Below are 25,571 nucleotides of genomic sequence, written 5' to 3' on the forward strand. Positions count from 1 at the left end.
ACTTCCGGTGAATTCAACAAGTATTGTGAAGAATTTGGCATCAAGAGATAGCTGTCTACCCCCCCAGACTCCATAGCAGAATGGCCTAGCAAAGAGGAATAATCAGACTGTGGTTGAGGCATCTAGAACCATGTTGATCCAAGGAAAGGTAGCTCACACCTTTTGGAGAGAAGCGGTGAGCACTGCAGTCTACACTATGAATTGGGTACTCATCAAAAAGGGTAAGGACAAAACTCCTTATGAGTATTGGACCATTAAGACACCTATGGTTAACTCTTTAAGGTATTTGGTAGCAAATGTTACATCAAGAGGAGTGAACATCAAGGTAAATTTGAAGCTAAATGTGATGAAGGAATATTTCTAGGATATTCCACCAAGAGTAAAGCTTTCAAGTGCTACAACAATAGGACTCAGAGAATTATGGAAAGCATCAATGCAAGAGTTGATGAATCCTCTAAGAAGACTAAGGAAACTGGTAGTGAGAAAGCTGTAAATGAACTAGTTGCAACCTTCTGGGAGTTAGTTGTTAGCCAACCAAGTACCAGTAATAGTGTCCCTAAACCGGTGAATGTTGATACTAATGAAGATGAGGATGAAGAAGAAAAGCAAGAAGAACCAGTTAAGACCATTCCTCGATATGTCAAGTTGAATCATGATCCCAAGCAGATCATAGGTGATAAGGATGCAGGAATCCTTACTAGAAGAAAGATCAGAGAAAACTCATGCATGATCTCTGAATTTGAGCCTAAGTCATTCAAAGAGGCTCATAAAGATGAAGACTAGATCAAGGCAATGGAAGAAGAACTTGACCAGATAGAGAAAAATGGTACATGGTCCTTAGTACCCAGACCAAAGCATAAAAATGTCATTGGCACCAAATGGATGTTCAGAAACAAGTTGAATGAGGATGGCACAGTGATTAGGAATAAAGCCAGATTGGAATGCAAAGGATATGCTCAAGAAGAAGGAGAAGACTGCGGAGAAACCTTTGCTCCTATGGCTAGATTGGAAGGAGTTCGTATGCTTCTTGCATATGCAGCTTTTAAGAGGTTCAAGGTATATCAAATGGATGTAAAATCTGCATTCCTAAATGGTGTACTTGAAGAGGAGGTGTATATTGAGCAACCAGATGGGTTTACCCTATCTGAAGACAGTGACATGGTATGTAGGCTACATAAAGCATTATATGGTCTAAAGCAAGCACCTAGGGCATGGTATGAGTGCCTACATTCCCATCTTGTGAAGATTGGATTTGAGAGAACAAGTGAAGATAGCAATATCTACTTGAAGACTGAAGGAGATCAGATCATGATCTATGAAGTTTTTGTTGATGACATCATCTTTGGTGGAGATGACAAGATGAGTCATGAGTTTGCTGATGATATGAAGAAAGAGTTTGAGATGTCACTCATAGGGGAGATTAAGTTCTTCATTGGACTGCAGATCCAGCAAATGGAAGATGGAATCTTCATCACTCAGTCCAAATATGTCAAAGAGGTGTTGAAGACTTTTGGTATGGAAGATAGCAAACCGGTTAGTACACCGATGGTGACCGGTTGCAAATTGACAAAAGAGGATGATACCACACTGGTTGATGAGAAGGAATACCGATCAATGATTGGTAAGTTGCATTATGTAGTGCATAGCAGACCGGATATTGCACATGCAGTTGGCATTACTGCAAGATTCCAAAAGAGTCCAAGAGAATCTCACTTGATTGTAGTCAAGCAGATTCTTAGGTATCTGAAGGGAACAATTAACTATGGATTATGGTACCCATACAGCAATAATTTCAATCTGAAAGTGTTCACAGATGCTAATTGGGAAGGTAATGTGGATGACCAGAAAAGCACAACCAGTAGTGCATTCTTTCTCGATGGTAGACTGGTCTCATGGATGAGTAAAAAGCAGAGTTGTATCTCTTAGTCTACAATGAAAGCAAAGTATGTTGCAACTTTCATGAACTGCACTCAGACAATCTGGATGAAGCATGTACTGGAAGGCTTCAAGATCCCTGTATCTGAACCAGTAAGTATATTCTATGATAACACAAGTGCTATCAATATATCAAAGAATCCAGTTTTACATTCTAGAACCAAGCATTTTGAGCTTAAGTATCATTTCTTGAGGGAAAAGGTTCAGAATAAAGAGATTGCACTGGAGCATGTGTCTAGTAAGGAGCAGTTAGTAGACATATTCACCAAGCCTCTCCCAAAGACAACATTTGTGCATTTGAGAGGTGAATTAGGGGTATTGCCCCTTCAGGAGGTGAACTAAAAGTAATTGTTCCACATCAGTTAGGGACTGGAAAGACAAATTTTGGTTGATTGGTGTGTTGAAGGATGCTACTCCTTAGGGGGAGCAGCATGATGAAACAGAAATGATTGTACCTCCACTTTGGCATTGTTGTCAAAGGGGGAGAAGGAGTGAAGCAAAAAGATATCTCCAGCAAATGGGGAGAATATGTGAACAGAGAAGATATCTTTTGTATATTGTCATCAATGCCAAAGGGGGAGATTGTTGGCATTATATGAACCAGCATGAAGACATAATGATATTGTATGTTGTCATTGATGTCAATATGAAACATAGTGTGAACCGGCACATGTGATAAGTGAAGAGAGAGAGGAACCAACATTTGTATGAACCGGTTTATATGCCAGAGTGAAGCGGCATATTTGTTAAAGGTGAACTGGCATGTAGTTATGGGAACTGGCACATGGAAGCATTGTATGACTACCGGTTGGTAGGTAGCTTCCACTTCAGGGTTTCCAGTTGGAGTACCTCAAGTTTGTGTGACTCAATCGGTGATCTTTGTGTGATGAGTTAGCAGTATGATGGAGGATAGATCATGTTGCCACGTAAGATCTATGTGCATGAAGGATCTTGCATGAAGATGACTATTACTATCTACCTCGGGAATGTGCGAAGTCTATCAAATGATGATAACGTATGATGGGTTATCAGCCACCATGAAATTGGTGGATAATGGACGATGGAGAATGTCTTGAGATTGATTCAGGATTGTTGCATTTAATGCAGTATGATTCAACGGTCAAGATTGAACCATTTGAATTGCTTAACCTAACAAGTTGAGGGTTGAGGGTTTTTTCTACCGACCTGTATGTTTCCTATAAGGTCGATGTTGTGTTTGTTTCTGAGGTTGTTGGCAAAAGTTGTGAGTGTGTATCCAAAGGAAGTGATACATAATTCTTGCCAGACCAAAGGAGAGAAGAGATACATGCAAAGTGAATGTGCAGAAGGAAAAGAGGAGCCTAAATGGATCTGCATTAGCATTGAGTGTTGTTAACAGATCATTGTAATACCTGTTGATCTCTAACCACTTCAACAGTTGTAAACTCCCCTAACAGGGTAGCCTTAACTGGCTTGATTCAAAATCCCTTAAATCAGGTGGTCCTAACAGGCTTGATTCAAATCCCTTAACCAGGTAACTTGAGGCTAATGATTTCTGAGAAGCTATAGAGCTTAGGAGATCCTTTCAGCTATTGAGTTCTTGAAATCCTCTAACAAGGTGACCCTACCAGTTTTAACCCTTGACAGGGTATCCCTTAACTGGGTGATCCCTAACAGGATTGGTTCCTACAAGAACCTATTGTAATGGCCTTAACCGGACAAGGCTCCTAATAGAGCGGACTTCTAAAGAGTTCAAAAAGAAGCTTGTGGGTATTCATCCCCACTGTGGTTTTTCCTAGTTGGGTTTACACGTGAAAAATATGTGTCATGTGAAATGCTTTTGTCTTGTGATGCTTTGTTTTACCTGTTAAGCACATGAAGGTTCTATGTTTTATGCCTGTCTATAAAACATATTGAACTCACTGTTGTGAAGATCTGATGATTAAGCTTACCTGTTTATGCATGAGAATATAATGATACTGTAGTATTGAGCTAAGAGGAAAGCTTATTGAGTGACCGGTTCATGACTGATTGAGATGTGTTGGATGTTACCGGTTGCACTCTGTTTTACCGGTATCCCTGTTTGTCAGTCATTTGGAGTATTTGTTGTCAAACCGGTTTTGGACTGTATTTGTGTTTGTACTGATTCACCCCCCCCCTCTCAGTACCGGTTTGGAACTAGTGGTTCATCATTGAGTTATCAGAGAGATGTAGGGAATATAGAGTTTCATTAAATCCCAAGAAGAGCATATTTTTTGTTCATGAAGGTGAGTTGTTGGGATATATTATTTCAAAGCATGGGATTTCAATAGATCCCAAGAAGATCACAACCATACTTGCATTGCCATTACTAGCACATAAGAAGGAACTCTAGAGTTTCATAGGTAGGATTAACATTATCAGAAGGTTTATTCCTAATATTGGAACATTGATGCAACCACTTATAGACATGCCTAAGAAAAACATTCCTTTTCAATGGATTAAGGAAGGTAAGAATGGTTTTGAAGAAATTAAAGAAGCAATTACAGCAGCCCCTACTCTCATTAATCCTTATTTTAATAAAGATTTTATTCTATATTCTTTTGGGAGTGAAGATACTATTTTTGCAATGTTGTGTCAACAAAATGATGAAGCCTTAGAATAGCCACTTGCTTTCTTTAGCCACATTTTGCATGATTATGAGACTAGATACTCATTTGTAGAAAAAAATGTGTTAGCAGTAATAAGTAGCCTTAAGAAATTTAGGCACATGCTCTCTAACAATAATATTCAGCCTATGGTTGCTCATCATATAGTGAAAGAGTTTTTGCTCAACAAAGACATAAATGACAAAAGGGTGGGTTGGATTACTAAGGCAATGGAATATGACATATCTATCAAGGTAACCAAGCTAGTTAGAAGCAAGGGTTTATGTGAACAACTTGCTGGAAGTATACAAAATAGTAAAGAAGTGGAGAAACAAGTTGAAGTGGTGCTTAATAATGAAGAATGACCTGCTACACCAGCTTTGCCAGTCACTTGGAATCAGCAAATTTCCCATTATTTACAAACTGGTGACTGTCCAGAAGGCTTAGATAGATCAAAACAAAGGTATTTTAGACTACAAGTCATTCCTTATGCTTTAATAGATGGTATTTTGTTCAAAAAATATTATAACGGGGTTCTATTAAGATGCATTGAGCCAGATCAGATAGAAAAAGTTCTAAAAGAATTTCATGAAGGACCTACAAGAGATCACTTTGCAGCAAGAACAACATCCCTAAAAATTATGAGAGATAGTTATTATTGGCCTAAAATATTTAAGGATGCTCACTCATGGGTAAAGAAATGTGAAAAATATTCATTATTTGCCGGCAAACAGAGGCTGGCAGCCTTGCCTTTGCAACCAATTGAAGTAGAGAAGCCTTTTGCAAAGTGGGGGCTTGATTTTATAGGACCTATTAATCCACCATCAAGTGTAGGTCACAAATGGATTCTTACAACAACTGATTATTTCACAAAGTGGACAGAAGAAGTTCCATTGAAAGAATCTAGTGAATCTTCTATTCTGAATTTCTGTCAAGACTTAGTGTCCAGGTTTGGTACCCCATAATCAATCATTTCTAATAATGCTTTAGCTTTCATTAGTATTAGAGTTTTAGATTGGTCAGTTAAGAATAATATATATTTCAATACTTCATCCAATTATTACCCTTAGAGAAATGGACAAGTAGAATCAACTAACAATAACTTGATCAACATCATTAAGAAGACCATTGTTAAGAATCAAAGAACTTGGCATGAAAAGCTCAAGTTAGCCCTTTGGGCTGATAGAATTACACCAAAGAGATCAACAGGTAACTCTCCTTATGTTTTAACTTATGGCAAAGAAGCCAAGTTACCTATTTTAGTTGAATTGCCAACTTTGAATTATGTAAAAGAATTTGAATTACTTGAAGAACAACCTATGCAGATTAGGCCTTCTCAGCTTATGGAGTTAGAAGAAACTTCCAGAGAAGCATACAGAAAATTAGAAATTCACCATGCTAAGATGAAGAGAAACTTTGATGGAAAATCTATACCATGCATATTTAATCAAGGTGATCTTGTTTTCAAGTGGGATGAGTTAAAGAACAAACCTCCTAGGCATACCAAGTTTGATACCATGTGGGATGGTCTGTATGTTATCATAGAATGCAAACAACATAATTCTTTCCAGCTTGATAAATTGGATGGAGAAGTGTTGCCAATCCCTATTAGTGGGGTTCACCTCAAATTATCCTATTGAGTACTAACAGTTTTCATAAGTACATAGTAGAATAGTTGCAGTTTTTTCTTTTCAGCAGTTGTCAAGCTCAGCTATAAGCAAAGTTGTAGTAGTTTAAATTGAATAAGTGCTTTCAAGCACATCACAGTTTTCTTTTTTAGACCATTTTTTGTTTCTACTTTCCTTAAGTGTTGATTGCATAGTGTGCAGGCTCAACTATATGCAGAGCCTTTGTATTTTTCTTTTCAATTTTGTTTAGAATGCTAAGATGCAGTTCCAGATTTTGAGAAAGGCAAAATTGACTCAATGCCCAATAGGTATGCTAGGCTACTGGATTCTACTATTTAGAAGGAAAACACCCCTAAGACATCACCAAAAATGTTACCAAAATTTTGGACAATGCCAAATTTGGTGCCCTAATGAAGCCTTGCATTCATTTTGAAAAGGTCCAAATCATGAACCAAGAAGAAATGCACTATTTTTTCTAACTTTTTTGTTTCATGTGTAGATATAGGAAAGTAAGACAACATGTGGGTTAAAATGTGGCTCCCATGAGGGTTGAGCTCAGCATGCAGTAGATCACAGAAAAAATATATGTTGTAGATCACATAAACATCTATGCTCCATTGCAAATGAAATTACATGGCTATTAAAACCTTAAGGCCAGAAGAAACTCAGAGAAAAATGCAGTTGGCCTGTGTAAAGTTTTACTTGGGCACCAAAGAGGGTTTTGAAAGGCCTTAGAGTTTCCAAGCAGTTTTCAGTCACTAGGTAGGAGAACCTTTTATCCCACATTGGCCGCGTGGAGGGATTTTATCATATTTAAATATAAGGTCACATATAAATATAGTGTCAAAGCTTATGGGCTTTTGGCAAGAAGAGGTAGCTCATGGCTTGGTGGACCCCATGTGCATGCATTTCAAGGCATCCTAATTTTGTGACCGACTGGTAGGAAGAGACTAAAGAGCGAGCAAGTTTAAGAAAGATCAATGGTGATCATAGAGATCTAACAATTGTTGCTATGTCACAATGAAAAGATGCACACTGGATTATCATCATAACTTGGCGACTGATGATGTGGCAGAACAAAGAGTATATGACCAAGGACAAGTGGTGGTCCACTGGCTAGTGACATGACACAGATGGGCGACATCGAGCAAATCTTGGCCATGATGAATCCCATAAAGGTTTCATCAAAATCTCAGTTCCATCGACATCGAGTAGATCTTGGCCGTGATGAGTCCCAAAAAAGTTTCACCGAAGGCTCAGTTTCATCGACATAATAATATCGATGAAATTGGTAAGCCGCTCGCCAAAGGAATACTTTGGCTGAAAGAATGAGATCTGACAGGGTAGGATGCGTGGTAGCCCGACAGACATGTGGTTCCCTTGTGGATCTCATGAGCCAATTAGAGGGTGACACACGATACAAGAGAGAAGATTAGTCAGGGTTAAAGACTGAGCAGATTGAGGTAGATCAACGGTGATCAAGAAAGATCTGATAGTTGTTGCTATGTCACAATGGGAAGATAATCACCAAATACTCCCTGCAATTTGGTGATAAAGCATGTGCCAAAAAGGGAAAGTTAAAGCTTGAGCAGATCACTGAGATCAACGACAGATCAAGGAAGTTCAGATGGTGGAGTGACATTTTGGGGCAATCCATGACTATCGATGTACTGCAGATGTGAAGTGCCCAGAACAAATACCCTCATGACAGGTGGCATATCAGTAAGGTGAATGTCGAACAAACCTTGGCTGTGATAGATCTCTAAATGGTTTCACCAAATGCATTGGTTTCATCAAAATAATAGGTATAGATCAAACAGCAGTTTCAATAAGACAAAAAATATGTTTGCCGAGGGAGGTAGTTTGGCCGAAAGACTGATGCCGAACAAACCAAAGTAAAATGGTGGGCCAAGTGGTGCTAAGGTGGCAGATGAGGCCGTGCTCAGCTAGATCAGATCGCAAACCGGAGATTGACATGTGGCCTAGATACTAAGAGGTGCTAAAGATTGAGCAGTTTGAGGACGGATCGATGGTCGTCGCTATACCGCAAGATATAAATGCTTGCTAGTTATCTCATGCTACTTGGCGACTGATGATGTGGCCATCCAGGTGGAAGTCAGAATGAATAAGAATGTGCCACATGGTAGATAGAACACAAAGAACCATGGGCAGACCAAGAGTAAAGATTGAGCAGATTGATCACACCCAATAGTCAGGCAAAAGATCAGACGGTGGTCGCTAAGGTGCTAATGAAAGATGCACACCAGGTTATCACCGTGACTTGGTGACAAGATGGGTCCAGTCCAGATGGTGGTCCAAATGGAAGACAAAGTGGACCCGCAAGAAAATTAGAGGCTAACATGTGGCAGAAAATCTATAGATGAGCTAATGTCTAAGTCAACCTTGAACTTGAACTTCAAAGTGGTTCACCATTTCAAAATGGTTCAATGGTTCACCGGTTCAAAGTGGTTCACCATTTCTAAATGGTTCAATACTTGAAAGTTCATTAGCATCGCTTGTTCCTGTGGGCCTAGGAAGATAAAAGCAAACAAGAAAACTAAAAGTAAGTAGGTTCCTGACAGATCAATGGCCATTGCTATACCGCAAGATAAAAATGTTCGATGGATAATCATAGTGACTTGGTGACAAACAATTGGGGCCTGCTAAGAAGTAAATGAAAAAATTTAAATGCAAGCGGCCATGGTCAATGCAGATGATCTAGTGGCTGGCAATAATATTAAATTGCATGGTGGACTCAGAACTGGTTGTTCAAACAGTGAAAAGCCCGCCAAGCAAGGGGATGATTTCTACATGAAAGATTAATGCAAATGATTATTTGAATATGTAAGTGTTACAAATTGTTGGAAAGCTCGCAAAACAAGGAGATCATTTCCACAACCATTTTTAATAGAAGTTTTCAACACAAAGAGCAGTTGCCAATGGATGCATAAGATTTTCTTAGTGGGATTTCTTTTTAATATAGTCATAGTTCAGTTCATCATGCAACTTTCACATGGGGATAGCTATTTTTTGCATTTAGATATGCATATTTTTAAACAGGAGGATCTGTGATAGTTCTTTTGAGCAGAAAAGATTATTATTTTACATATTATGCATGAGTTTTTATGCCATTTTTGGGGCAGATTTGCCCAAGGCTTTTCTCATGCAGTGGTTTTAGGGTTTTTTAAGGAAATTCATCATGATTTCTATATATTCCTTCTCTCCTTCTTTTTTCCCTCTAGTTCTTTCTTTTTTGCATTCACATTTTTGCAAAGAAGCATTGTATCTCAATACTTTTTTCAGTTTTCAGCATTATAATAGAGATTATTTTTAGTTTACAATAGAGAGTTTCAGTTTCCTAGTCAATTTTTCTTATTTTTCCATTGTCAGATGAATGATTTGATGAAGTTATTGTGATTTAATTCTGAATCCTTATCTTTGTCTCATTTATGCTTTGCAGAAATAGGAAACTTTCATAGTAAGTTTAGGTTGTGGGTTGTGTTCATTTGGTTTCTATCTCTTTGCATGTTTGTGAAAAATTACTTTTCCTACATGCAGAAGTTAGATAACTTTGAGCCTTCACATGAAATGATTATGAATTTCATGATCTTATTGGATTCGTGAGATAATTTTTGGGTCTTGTTGCAGCTAGTTATAGTTTTAGGATAGCAAGTAGAACTACATCATTTTGGTGTGTCACCTCTATTAGGATAGGTTTTTTTCATTACATACGGGATTTTTACCCTTTTCCCACAAAAATTTAGTGTAGGAGATCCATCAGAAGAGGAAGTTGGCCTGATCTCCGGAGATTCACCTTCACTTCGAGCAACCCACAGACTTGAAGGTGTTTCCATGTTTCATAGGATTGCTTTTTTTGAACTTAGCATCATGGGTGCAACCCTCAGTGACAACAATTCCTTGACCATGACCTTTCCAATAACCATGATACTTTACAAAGAGTTCCTACCTCTTATTTATACAAACCCTAAAGCCTCAACCAATTAGGTCGGCCACCTAAAGATATTACAATAAGATCATTACATAATTCTTTTTTATAATGATATGCCATGTCAGATTAAGATCAAAACAATAATAGAAAATCCATAAACCATCTCAAATCATCCAGGTAATGTGTAGAGTACACGCTAGCATGATACCGATCCATAACCTAGATAGGTAGCGAACCTATTTTGGGTCTACCATGCCAAAGTGACATCTTCAAACAATTGAAATGCGATCAATGAACATCTTTAGTATCCTGGTATCCATCAAGAAGTTGCACCAACACCACTTATGCATCCTGCCATAATTCCTCAATGAAAGTTCTATCGGTAAAGCCTTAAACTAGTGTCGGTAAGGGTTTACCAGTATGTATGATAACATCCTATAGGCACCCAAAAATGGTCAACGCTTGCAAGGTTATACTTTAACATTTGTGCATTGCCTCATTTTAGGTTTTTGCATCGCATTAACATTTCTCCTATGTCACACACTTGGTCTTTATCATTTGCGAACATCGAGTCATTCTTCTACATTCTTCAATCATCTCATCTTCGAATTTGGTCTTGTTGATAACATTATCCAATCATGATTTTGATTAATTTTACCCTGTCGCATCAATGTGCATATTCATTTGTCATCATTTTGGACATCGTTAATCCTAATTAGGGTTTTGTCCTCCTGTCAATCCTGTCAATCTTATCAATCTTATCATCAATCCTATCAATCTTATCAATCGTATCATCAATGTCATCAATTTGGACATCGTCAATCCTAATTAGGGTTTTGTCCTCTTTTCAGTCTTGTCATCACGCGATCGATTTGTCATCAATCGTTGTCATGTTCAATCTTGTCATTTTTGCGATCGATTTGTCATCGATCGTGGTCGTTATCAATCTTGTCATTTTGCAATCTATTTGTCATCGATTTTTGTCCTCTTTTCAATCTTGTCATTTTGCGATCGATTTGTCATCGATCGTGGTCATTTTCAATCTTGTCATCTTGCAATCCATTTTGTTGTCGATCCTTGTCCTCTTGTCGATTTTGTCATTTTGCGATCATTTCGCTATTGATCATTGTCTATCTCAATTATGTCAATTTGGATCAATTTGTCATTGTTCCTCATCAATTGGCACATTTACCAATCAAATCATTTTGTCGCATTGGTCATTTATCAATTCAAAATCATGATATTAATTATCTTCAATCAAGACCTAATTGTCATTTTCGCATTTCTAATTCGTCTTCTAGGGTTTTATGATTTAGTCATTTAACCTAATTTGTCATTTCTTCCTCTAGGATTACTAAATTATTTATTAATCCTAAGTCCTCTCTTTACAATTAAATCTTTATTTAATTGGCTAATTATTCCTCTTTGTGAGTGAATTAATTAATAAATGAAAAATTATTGATTAATTCACTAAAATCCTAATTTCCATCAATTTCTATTTTCTAATTTTCCATCAATTTCTAATTCCTAATTGTCATCAATTTCAATTTTTCTAATTTTCTAATTTCCTAATTTCAAATTCCTCCTATTTCTCTCCTAATTCTATGGGAATGGCATGTCAATTTGTCATAAATTGACATAATTGACAATCAATTAATTTTGACATAGAATGTGTCATAATTTGTCATCAATTATCAATCAATCAAATTGTGCATGGAAAGTGCATAATTTGTCATATTGATTTGCAATTTCCATTTGAATTGCATCATGCTAATCTTGTCATTTATCCAATTCTTCTATAAATTGGATGAATTTCTTCAATCAAATCCTTCGAATCCTTAATCCCAAATTTCTATCAAACTACCGAACTTTTGTTTCTAGTACTCTTGAGCTTTTTGCTTTCAATTGTGTGAGCACTTGTAGGTGAGATCCACAAACCCATTGAAGAGGAAAGAACAACAACGGAGCCGCATGGAAGAAGCATCTGAATTGTTATATGGTTTGCATGACATTTTCTTTTAAATGCTTTGTTTTTGTGCCTCTATTGAATGTGCTTTGGAATTAGGTTCATTTCAATGAGAGTTCTTTTGATTGAGCTAGCATGTCTTGTGTTTTGATTGATTGATCTATCTATGCTTTGATGATTCCTAATTTCTACACTACATTAACTGGTGAACCCGACATGAATACTAACCTTCTAACCATCTTACTGTGTTTTGGAGTGCTTCTAAGCTGATTTGCAGGTCAAAAACTCAAAAACAGAGTCGTGCAGTGCATTCTGGACACTTTTGTGCTTGTGTGAAGCATTCTGCGCCTGTGTTGAGACATCTTGCGCCTGTGTTAAAACATTCTACTCTTGTGTTAGACATCCTGCGCTTGTGTCCTGACTTCTACACCTGTGTAAAGTCCAGATCAGAGGTGAAAAATGCAGTTTTTACTTGAAGTCTTTGATGTTTTTGCATTCTGTTTTCTATGCTTTGGATTTTGGTACTGATTATTTGTGTAGGATCTTGGCATATGCATGACAAAGACTAAAAATCAAACTACTAACATGTGTTATGCAGATTCGATGGTCAAAGACAATAAATCAAACATCTAACTTGGGTTTTGCAGGTTGCCTTGGAGAAACAACCAAATTGTGTGTTTGAGTTTTTTTATTAGGCACTTAGTGATTTATAAATAGGTGGAAATGAACCTTTGTTTGCTTTGTTTGTTAAGTATGACATTGGAGTAGGAGAGTATGCTCTCATCCTTCAAAGGGTGATCAGAAATCTAGATCTTCGATACCATGCTTGTGTTGTTGATTGTTTGTCTCCATTAGAGGGCCTGCCTTCCCGACCACTTTGCTTTAGCAAGCAAGTGATAATCGTGAGAAGGGGATGACCCAAAGTGAGTATGGCTAGAATTCCTTGGCATTCTAACTCACTATAAAAAAATACCCGATGAGCGAAAGCTTTGAAGGAAGTGTTACGTGGGAATTGCAGTTACTTGGGAAGTGATGACCCTTGATCTCTTTCTCATATCAACATCTAAGTAGGGCCTTTTGGTCTAAATCATGCTTGCGTGACTACATTTGTTTGGTATCTTGATGGGCTTAATGTCTCAATCACGCTTGTGTGACATCAAGGAGTAATGCTTAACAGAAATCCTTACTACATACCTTATTTTTAGAGGCCAAAAACCCTTCTAGTTGCTTGAGAAGGACAAATTCGGATACTTGGAAGAGATACTAAGTTCGCCATGGGGAGATTTCCATGGGGACTGATGCTTGGCTGCCCTGAGAAGTGAGTGTCGTGGAGGGGAGCCCGTGGGGTCAAGCATCTATGTATTCTCCTTGAATCTCATAATGAGTCTACCTCTCAAGTACCTAATGTCTTTGCTTACCATAAGGAATGTGGAAATGAGCATGACTGTCTTGAGTCTAAGTTGCAATATCTTGTATTCTTTGATTGTCAAAAGTTGAATTGCATCCCCTTTCAAAAGCAAAACACATTGATCAAACATAAGATTTAAACACAAGAGACATTCATCCAACAAAGGTTCAACAAAGTTTCAAACACATCTTCAAACATGGTTGTCAAATATTGTTCAAAATCTTGTCTCAACATTCATGTCACTTACATTTAGGTTCATCCTAGGTTGCATTTTTCAAAGTCATTGTCAAGTACCAAGGTTAGGTTTCACCTAAGTCATACTCTTTTCAATAAGGGTCATCCATTTGCATATGTCCTCTTGCATCAAAGCCATACCATTGTCATACATTTGCACTTGCATACCCTACATCTCTTCATTAAGCTTAAGTCATTATCATATCATAGTAATTGTCCTTTTGCATATAGTGTCAAAACCAGGTCTTGTCATACTTGAGTAATCCAAATCTTTGATAAACCCTAAGTCATTGTTAAGAAGTCTAGACCTTATCAAGTCTTTTGTCCTTTTTGTCATCAATATCATTTTGTCAAACCTAGCTTAGTATCCAAGCATATAGGGGAGACATTGTCATCTTGTCCTTTGTCACTTAGTCCTTTTGTCCTTTGAGGTCTAAATATCATTCCAATTTTCTAAGGGTCCATCTCTTAGATTGGCATTCATAAGTTTGTCAAAGTCTTCAAAAACACCAAAAACATAGATTGCATTCTTGCCATAGATTGCATTTTCATCTATCTAGTTTACATTTAGTCGCATATCATACATTATCCTTGAAAAATTCCAAAAATATTGCATTTGCATAGTGACATGTCTATTGAAACAAGGTTCCAAGCACCAATGATGCAACAAAGTTTGACATATCAACCGACAATGCAATCGAATTTTAATCCAAGGCAATCACAATTATATCGAACCCAACAACAAGGCAATATCGATCAAACTCTTTATGATGAAACAAGTCTCCAAATACAAAAACTAGAGGAGAAACTAGGTCAAGAAGAAGAGATATTGGAACAAAGAGTGAAAAACATTGTGAAGAATAGATCACAAATGTCCAAAATGTTTCAAAAATTTCTAGGTCAAAATCCAAAGTTTGAGCCAATTGATGTAAGATCTCTTCTTGAACGATCAGACATACCAGCTCTCCTCTCCCAAATAGAGATGATGAAACAATTACAAGAAAGGAGACAACATCAATTTCAACATTATGTGCCTCCACAACAAGAACAAGGTGTTTTCTATCAATCAGATTTTCAACCATCACAACCAATGGTCCAACATATTCAACAGACACAACCAATGGTCCAATTTCAACAATATGTCCAACCAACTATACAATGTCAACAAATAGTTCAACCACTGGTGGAATATCAACAAGTTCAATCAACATATCAATGTCAACAACCACATTCACAAATTCAAAAACAAAACTTGCAACATGCACCAAGCCAAATTTTGAACATGTCAAAACAATCTGATCAACATCTAGTTCGAAATCAAAGCATGACATCAAATCAAAAACAAGTTCAAATTCCAAGTCCAATCATGTCAAAACCTCGAAAGAAAGGTGGCTTTATTGCAATTCTCTTAAGGAACCAACCAAGTGAGTTTATTGAGGAAGATAAAAATAATACACTTATGTCTAGCAATGCCTCATCCCCTCGCAAGCAAATTGACTCTCCAGTGGCATCTATCCCTACACCTTTAGAAGATTCACACGAATCTTCTATATTGTCCTCATCAAACAATACACCCAAGGATGAAATTACCCAAGGGCTATCTGTAATTGATTGCCACGATAATCCAATTCATGATGCACATCCTTGTCATGTTTTAGAAATACAAGACCCAATGCCACCATGCACTTTATTGCCATTACCTATTTTAGAGGACCCCATTCCAAGTCCCTCTTCCTCATATTCAAGCATTGATTCCTTGCCAGAATCCATCACAAATGTTCAAAGTGCATTTCCTTCATCCCAAAACATTGATTCCTTGTCAAAATCCCCCATGCATATCCAAAGTCCAACCTCATGTCAAGAGGATAATTTAGAGCATGAAGAAACATGTCTTGAAGAAGATCAAGATCAAGATCCTGAAACCTTATCATCCCATCCAATTGTTGACCAAGATCCCATTTCCCTAGACACTCACGATGATTCCCCTATTCTTGTCCATCCTATCCAAAGTCCTATTGACACTCCATTCCCTGAGCAAGATCAAGATATTCCAGTCCATCAAATCCCAAACGATCCCCTTCCATTTCATGAAAAAAATGTCCTTTCAAATCCCATTGACATTCCACTTCCTAAACAAGATCAAGATATCCCTTCCATTCTTTCTGACGATCCCATTGAAAGTCAAGAGCAAAGCACCTTTAAAGAAGATTCCAATGATCTTCCTCCTTTTCAAGATCAAATCATTCCTTCAGATCCTCCACAAGATCCACTTGTTCCTCCATCTCCTTAACCTAATCCTGCATATCCACTCGAAGATCGTATTTCTTTTGACGATCCCATTATTTCTCCCATTCCATCTCTTGAAGAGCTTGTCATTGAACCATGTCCACCACAAAATCCTAGTCCCTCTCATGATCCTGATCCCCCTCATGATTCTAACATGTCAGTGCAAGATGTTCATGAACCCTTGACATGCATAATGGGTTCTTCCACTTTGGTGCAATCCGATCCACTTCAAGATCTCATTATTTCTCATAATGGACTCACATCTTCTTCCCAAAGAAAAGAGTATCCTACAAGTCAAGATATTCATAAAGGAAAAGGGGTAGACCTTCACAAGAAAGAACCCCTTCATATCAAAGAGTATACTAATGGTCATGGCTACAGAGCTCACACTCAAGGCGTTGGTATCCCTTCAAAGTCAAAATCCAAATGTCCACCTTCCCCATCATCGCTTCCATCCATTCTAGGTCCCTATATCCCTCCATCTCCTATGCAACATCAGAAAATGCACACATCTTGGAGAACTTTTCATCCATCCCACATGCCTCCATATCATTCCCATCCACACCAACATTCATTCCCTCTTCCAAGAAATTTGGATGCCAAGCATAAAAGTCGTAAGTCTAGAAATCCACATGTATTCAAGGATCAACATGTCCAATATAATCGACATGTCAAAACAAAGAACAATATGATCTATAAAGAAAAAGAAATTTCCAAAAGGCCACAAAGGCCCACTGAGAAAAATAAAGCAAAGTCAAAATATATATGGGTTCCTAAATCCCTTGTGCAAGTAATGCACTCCAAGGAACCACAAAAGCATGAAACATCAAAAACCATGTGGATTCCCAAGAAGCTCCTTGAAGCACAAAGAGAAACATCAAACTTGGCATCCAAAATTGCTATTCCTCCATCCAAACCTTCCAAGTCTATTTCTCCATCACCTCCTTCATCCATTTTGGGCCCTTATGTCCCAAAATCCATAGCCTTTCCTTCATCAAAATCTCAATATCCAAAATACATTTTTCCTCCATCAGTCCATCACCCCTCAAGGTGTGTGCCAATGTCGATCTTGCCTTCATTTCCATCCACTGAAGCCCAATTCTTCCAATACCCTACCTATTATCCAATGCATATTTTCCATCCTTCGATCCCTTTGATCCAATCCTTTGCATAAATCCTTGCCTTAGTTTTATCTCATTTTCCATGTCCTTATCCTACCAACGTCTTTGAGCATACTTTTAAAGGTCATGGTCCATTCTTTTCAAGGCTACTATCCAAATAAAAAGACACTTGAGTCCTTCTTCCATCCCCTATCATGTGTCCATCTTCTTCTGAAAAAGTCAAAATACAAAAAAAGAAAAAAGTGAAAAAAAAAAAAAGACAAAAAAAGAAAAGAAAAAAATAAAGAAAAATAATTCGTCCACTGGTGAAAACCTGGCAAACAGGCGCCTTGGGCAAGTACCGTGATGAAAACCTGGCAAACAGGCATCATGCGTAATTTATGAACTTCTTGCACACTACACTTGGGGGCAGGTTTCCTCCTTCATATCCTATTGCCCTTCATTATCCTATCACACCATGTCATTACCCTTCATATCCTATTCTCCCTCATGTCCAGTTTCTCTTTCCACCTTTGATCTTGACAAGGCTGAGGATCGTCATGAGCATCATGCATCTTGTTTGCAGCTTTTAGTCCATCATAGCTTTTGGTCTTTATCCATTTGTTTATTATAACCTTTCATCCATATTCCCTATCTTATTGTGACTTTCTACCACTATCCCTTAGCCTACCCCGACCTTCTATCCATGTCCTTTATCCATTCTTGGTCTTGCTTATCCTATCCATCTCTTATCACTATCCATACACTCTGTTTCATTCCTTGATCTTGATCTGACATAAGGACGCAAAATTTAAACATGGTTTCAAACACCTCTTGACATGTCCCTCATGCCATGTTCCTGCTTTACATTGTCATATCCAGTCTCTTGTCCCATCACGCCATAGCCCTTGGAAATTGCATCCATATTGTCTCCATGATAAAAGGCCATTGTCTTCCCCCTATCCACCATCATTTCAGCAAGCCTATTTATTCACCTGTCATATTCCTTGCCTTGCTAGACACTGGGGCAAAAATCATAAAAAATTTAAAAAAGTCTTAAAAAATCATAAAAATTTAAAAATGTCCTGAAATAATCCAAAAAAATTGAAAAATGTCCTGAAATAATCCAAAAAAATTGAATAATGTCCTGAAAAAAATGAAAATCCCTAAAAATCATATAAAAAGTCCTAAAAAAAAATGAACACAAAAAAAATTGTAAAACTCGAAAACAAAGCAAAAAAACAAAAACACGCATTTTGCAATAAAGTATTCCCTTTACGCATTGAAAGATCACTGAGCATTCATCCAACGACACTCGCAATCCATTTCACATTGTGCTTTAACTGAAATCATGCTTTAACAGATGAACCTTTTCAATCAACTCAAACATTCAAACTGATCCAAATTGTCTTATCAATCGAATATCAGCATCAAAATTCATTCATCCTTGTCACATTATCATGGGTCTTATACAGGGTGTGGTATACTCGAAACCAGACTGTGTCCTGTCTTAGATGGGGTACCGCATTTCCTGAAACCAGACAGCATGATCGTCCTATCAGCACTTTCAACTTTTGACAATGAAGATCAAGATGTTTGTTTGATTTGCTTGAATTTGTGCGTCTTATCATTTATTGATTTATCTTCGATCATGTTCCTATGTTGCTCGATGATGTCACTAAGTGATTTAGAGTGATCGGGATGGCTCATGGTCCTTTTCTTTTTTTGATTGTGATTGTTGGTCTGCAATGTGTCTGTCTTTCGCAAATAGGGTTGCATTTCAGCTCTGGCCTTCAATGCCACGATGCTACGCATCCATTTTGCTAAATAAAAATAAAGGTTCTCACCTACAAAGTGCATTACTGAAAGCAAATTTTTTTGTCATCTTTCACTGTCCTCTATCTCATTTCTTACTAACATTTCTTTCGTCTGGTCGGCTAGTCAGTTTGGTCTAGTGCTCCGATATCCAAGCACATATGCTGCATCCTGCATCCATTTGGTTAGTACATTTGCATTCCATCACATATTACATCAAGCATTTTTCATTTCATAAATGCATCAAAAATACATAAAAATACATCCATACATGTTCATACAAAGTGCATAAGTCATCCATACATGAAAAATAACTACAAGTCATAACACATTGCATCCCATCATATCGATGCATTTCATATCACATATCATAATAATATCGGAGTACAAAATCAGACTGTCCGTCCCAAGTATGGCCCGCAGGCTGACTACAAATGTCAAACTACATATGTCCACTATCTGTCATAAGGAGTACGTGCCTCTGTCACTGGGTGCTCCTTTCGTCCTCCTCATCCCCGCAATGTCCCGCAAACGAGTCAAATTCATCAAATTGAAAACATGGGTTTTTGAGATCCATATCGCTGCTCCCACATCGTCCGATCGTTTGTACATGCGTACATGTTCTCCGAGCTGATCTACCATTTGAATGTTCACCATCTCTCTGCAAGTGTCCTTTTCCAGAGCAACAAATCCTCCTCTTTAGCTAGTGCAAATGAGTCATTTTCACCCTCTTGGTCTCATTTATAGCTCTTTGTCATTGCATAGATGGACGTGCGTCCTCTCCATCTTATGTTGGTCGCGGTCTTGTGCACCTTAAATTGCTTGTCCTTCATGCATCTGATATCTGATTTTCAGTCCGTTCGATCCTATCATTTTTTTTATCGATCAATTGGCCTCTTTTCCGCATGTTTTCGGCCAATTCCTCGAGGGGGCATGCATATGTCATTATTATTGTCTGGGGCATTTTCATTATTATTCTTTGAAACAACGCTCAGAATCACATTGTCTCAAAGAGGGGCAAAATGTAGGCACCCAAAAATGGTCAACGCTTGCAACGTCATACTTTAACATTTGCGCATTGCCTCATTTTAGGTTTTTGCATCGCATTAACATTTCTCCTATGTCACGCACTTGGTCTTTATCATTTGTGAACATCGAGTCATTCTTCTACATTCTTCAATCATCTCATCTTCGAATTTGGTCTTGTTGATAACATTATCCAATCATGATTTTGATTAATTTTACCCTGTCACATCAATGTGCGTATTCATTTGTCATCATTTTGGACATCGTCAATCCTAATTAGGGTTTTGTCCTCCTGTCAATCCTGTCAATCTTATCAATCTTATCATCAATCCTATCAATCTTATCAATCGTATCATCAATGTCATCATTTTGGACATCGTCAATCCTAATTAGGGTTTTGTCCTCTTTTCAGTCTTGTCATCACGCAATCGATTTGTCATCAATCGTTGTCATGTTCAATCTTGTCATTTTTGCGATCGATTTGTCATCGATCATGGTCGTTATCAATCTTGTCATTTTGCAATCTATTTGTCATCGATTTTTGTCCTCTTTTCAATCTTGTCATTTTGTGATCGATTTGTCATCGACCATGGTCATTTTCAATCTTGTCATCTTGCAATCCATTTTGTTGCCGATCCTTGTCCTCTTGTCGATTTTGTCATTTTGCGATCATTTCGCTATCGATCATTGTCTATCTCAATTATGTCAATTTGGATCAATTTGTCATTATTCCTCGTCAATTGGCACATTTACCAATCAAATCATTTTGTCGCATTGGTCATTTATCAATTCAAAATCATGATATTAATTATCTTCAATCAAGACCTAATTGTCATTTTCGCATTTCTAATTCGTCTTCTAGGGTTTTATGATTTAGTCATTTAACCTAATTTGTCATTTCTTCCTCTAGGATTACTAAATTATTTATTAATCCTAAGTCCTCTCTTTACAATTAAATCTTTATTTAATTGGCTAATTATTCCTCTTTGTGAGTGAATTAATTAATAAATGAAAAATTATTGATTAATTCACTAAAATCCTAATTTCCATCAATTTCTATTTTCTAATTTTCCATCAATTTCTAATTCCTAATTGTCATCAATTTCAATTTTTCTAATTTTCTAATTTCCTAATTTCAAATTCCTCCTATTTCTCTCCTAATTCTATGGGAATGGCATGTCAATTTGTCATAAATTGACATAATTGACAATCAATTAATTTTGACATAGAATGTGTCATAATTTGTCATCAATTATCAATCAATCAAATTGTGCATGGAAAGTGCATAATTTGTCATATTGATTTGCAATTTCCATTTGAATTGCATCATGCTAATCTTGTCATTTATCCAATTCTTCTATAAATTGGATGAATTTCTTCAATCAAATCCTTCGAATCCTTAATCCCAAATTTCTATCAAACTACCGAACTTTTGTTTCTAGTACTCTTGAGCTTTTTGCTTTCAATTGTGTGAGCACTTGTAGGTGAGATCCACAAACCCATTGAAGAGGAAAGAACAACAACGGAGCCGCATGGAAGAAGCATCTGAATTGTTATATGGTTTGCATGACATTTTCTTTTAAATGCTTTGTTTTTGTGCCTCTATTGAATGTGCTTTGGAATTAGGTTCATTTCAATGAGAGTTCTTTTGATTGAGCTAGCATGTCTTGTGTTTTGATTGATTGATCTATCTATGCTTTGATGATTCCTAATTTCTATGCTACACATCCAATTACCAAGCCAACACCAACTGACCACAACATGCTCATGGAGCATATAACACATGAAATCCAATATACTTCACTGATCCAAACATGCCAAAAGTGCCAATCAGATAATCTCTTCTACCAGTAACAATAGATTTTATACTGGTAACCTGTCTATCGGTAACCATCCATATCAGCCAGTGTAAACTTGTCTGTCGGTAACAGCTAGTGTTGACATCAATGATAAAACATCAATGCCACACATAATAAATTCATCCATAATGTCAACAATCTCCCCCTTTGGCATTGATGATAACACTAGATGTGAAAAATATATAAGTACCAAAAAGTGCCAAAACAAGTCTCCCCCTATGGGAGAAAACCAACAATCAATAGATATCCCTCTGTAAATGATATCTTTGTAAGGTTCAAAACAAATCTCTCTCCCCAATGTATACAACTTTTCTTTTATTTTCACATCAATATCTCTCCACCTTTAATATCAATGCCAAAAACCTGACAAAAATATCAAAGCAATTATATAAACCTCTGAATCTCAAAGCCGACTACTCCCCTTGAGTAGTAGCACTAGTCATCAATGCCAGAATGAATAATGTTCTTGATAATGCATACCCAACTGATGACAAATTTCATCAATCAAGTCTCTGTCGGAGGGGCAGAAACCCATAACCCGTCTCTCAAGTATTCAAATGATTCCTTAGACAATGGTTTAGTGAATATGTCTGCAATTTGTTCTTTAGTGTTCACATAAACCAATTTGACTTCCTTTGCTTCTACCTTGTCCTTCAGAAAGTTATACTTTATTGAAATATGCTTAGTCTTAGAGTGAAATACTAGATTCTTAGACATGTCAATAGCTATAGAGTTATCACAATAGATCACTACCAATTCATTACAATTTACCTTAATATCCTTCAACATTTGCTTCATCCACAAAACTTGAGTGCAATTAGTTGCTGCTGCAACATACTCAGCTTCTGCAGTAGATAAAGAAATGCATGACTATTTTTTGCTTATCCATGAAACGAGTTTCTTTCCAAGAAAGAAAGCACTAGAAGTGCTCTTCCTATCATTAGTATCACCTGCCCAATCTAAGTCAATATATGCACATAAAGTGAAATCATCATTTTTGGAATACCATAAACCATATTTTGTTGTTCCTTGCAAATACCGAAATATTCTCTTTACTGAATATTCATGATTTTCTTTAGGATTACTTTGATGTCTTGAAATGATACTTACTGCATTCATAATATCAAGTCTAGTTTGAGTTAGATATAACAGACCACCAATCATAGATTTATACCTTGTCAGATTTACCGATGTAGAAGTATCCTTGATGGATAATTTCTCATTTGTAGTCATAGGAGTACTTACCGGTTTAGAATTCTCCATACCAAACTTCTTCAACAATTCTCTCAGATACTTAGTTTGACAAATAAAAATCCCTTTGTCAGTTTGAGTAATCTACAAACCTAAAAAAAAATTCATTTCACCAATCATGGACATTTCAAATTCATTTTTTATGTTGTTAGCAAATTCCATGCACAATTTATCTTCTCTTCCAAAAATGATATCATCAACAAAAACTTCAATAATCATAATATCATTATCAGTGATCTTATAGTATAGATTACTATCAGCACTGCCTTTCAGAAAACCAAGCTTCAAAAGGTATTTATCCAACCTTGCATACCAAGCTCTAGGAGCTCGTTTCAAATCATATAAAGCTTTCTTCAATTTGCAAACCATATCTTTATCATTTGTCAATGAAAATCCATCATGTTGCTCAATGTAAACTTCTTCCTTAAGCTCACCATTCAGAAATGCACATTTGACATCCATTTGATATACCTTATAGTTCTTATAAGCTGCATAGGCAAGAAATAGTCTAACAACTTCAACTCTAGCTACAGGTGCAAATGTCTCACCATAATCAATTCCTTCCATTTGAGAATATACTTTACAAACCAATCTAGCCTTGTTTCTTATAACTTGACCATCCTCATTCAATTTATTCCTGAAACCCAGTTAGTTCCAATAACATTCTTATTTGTAGGTCGGGGAACTAAAGACTGAGTTTCATTCTTTTCTATCTGATCTAATCGGGAAAGGTATGAGGATGAATTTGGAACACAAGGGCTAGATCCCTCTGCACTTTAGGCTCCATTGAATCTGAAAAGGTATGAGGATGAATTTTGCAACATAATTGTTCTTGAGAATGTTCAACATATACACAAAAATACCTTTGGATGTCAGATCCTCATTGTCAGAAAAAATGCGGGAGTTGCGGATTTATCATGATCCACAGGTAAGGCTTCTACTTGAAATTCTATATGAAGAAATTATGGATTTAAGTAGGGAAGAATCCATATGTGTAGGTACAGACATAAATAATAAAGAAGAAAAGTCCTCGGTCCAGAAGAAATTTTGTATTTGTTAGATAAAGAATATGAAAGATATGTTTAGAAGAATGATCCAATTTTTTTCTTCAGAATAAATAGTTTAATGGATTAGGGCACATTCAGGGTCTATTTGATGAAGAAAATGATGATTCCTAGGAAAATAATACATCAAGGAAATATATACACAGTGAGGAGTGTAATAGGAAATGTGTGCTTGAAAATTCTATTGAAATTTTAAATCCTCAGTATCATGAAACTCCACATGAATATGAGGAAATGATTTTTAAATGTGAATCATTTTTTAGTCCATCCTATGAAATTAACATTGATCATCCAGGATGTGAAAGCAAAATAGATTTACATTCAGTATACAGACATGAAGAAACTTCAACAAATAGCAATAATGAAGATATTGTTCCTATCAATGAGATAGATATTAATTATCAGGAGAATACTTTCAATAAAGGTATGTAGTATGATAATATTCTGTGTAATGAACTAGAAGAGGGTTTTCAAAAAATATGCATACATGTTCTATGATTTCAAGTCCATTACTTGAAGGGGATATGGAAAATACATCCATAAATAATATTCCAGAAATATCATATAGTAAAAGTATGGGTGAAAAGGAGATAATATTTTTGCAAAATATTACTGAGAAGGATACATGTCTCGAATCCTTATGTGAAAAAAGTAAAATATTCTTTAACCATAAGGAAGAAGAAAATATGTCTAAAGAAAACATGGAAGTTTTTTCAAATTTACATTATGATAAAATCATATGTGAAAAGAATTCTTATTTCTGCCCCAATTCACTATCTGAGAAATATAAAATATGTTTAAAAAATGAGGAGGTGGTAAAAATAAATAATGTGCAATACAATTGGGATATTATGTTGGAAGGCATAAATATTTCCCAAGAACAAGGTTGTAAAGAAAACGTGCCAAAGATCTATCCTACAAAAGTATGCACAGGCAAAAAATTGGTTCCTTGGTGAAGAGGGTAATCGAATTTATGACATTGAAAATTTTTAATACTATATGCGAGTAAATTTCTCATGTGATAACAAGGTTGATTTTGAAAATTTTCCAAAGGAGAAAGGATATAATGAAGAGTTAGGGTTTCATAATGGAGATGAAATATTATTGAGATATAACAGTGAATCTTTTATTTTATCTCAATTAAAGTTATTAAAAGAATGCCAAGGGGATAACATGTGTTATTTTCCAATCAATATGAAATGAAAATTAAATGGAAAAGAGTTTTATTTTGAGGAGAGGAATAATTCATTAAGAAACGGTAAAGAAGGTAATGATGTTTTCAGAGGATGTATATACTACATGACCGGAATCAAGTGTTTGACAGAGGGAAGAAATGATGTAAAGTGTTGGGGGGCTTTGAACCACCCAATTTAATTTAGATGATGACTTACAAAAGTGAATGATATTTAGTGGTCTACTTTTCCAGAGATAACTAAGATTTTGC

The sequence above is a fragment of the Cryptomeria japonica genome, chromosome 6 (assembly GCF_030272615.1).
Source record: "Cryptomeria japonica chromosome 6, Sugi_1.0, whole genome shotgun sequence".
NCBI classification, from domain to species: Eukaryota; Viridiplantae; Streptophyta; class Pinopsida; order Cupressales; family Cupressaceae; genus Cryptomeria; species Cryptomeria japonica.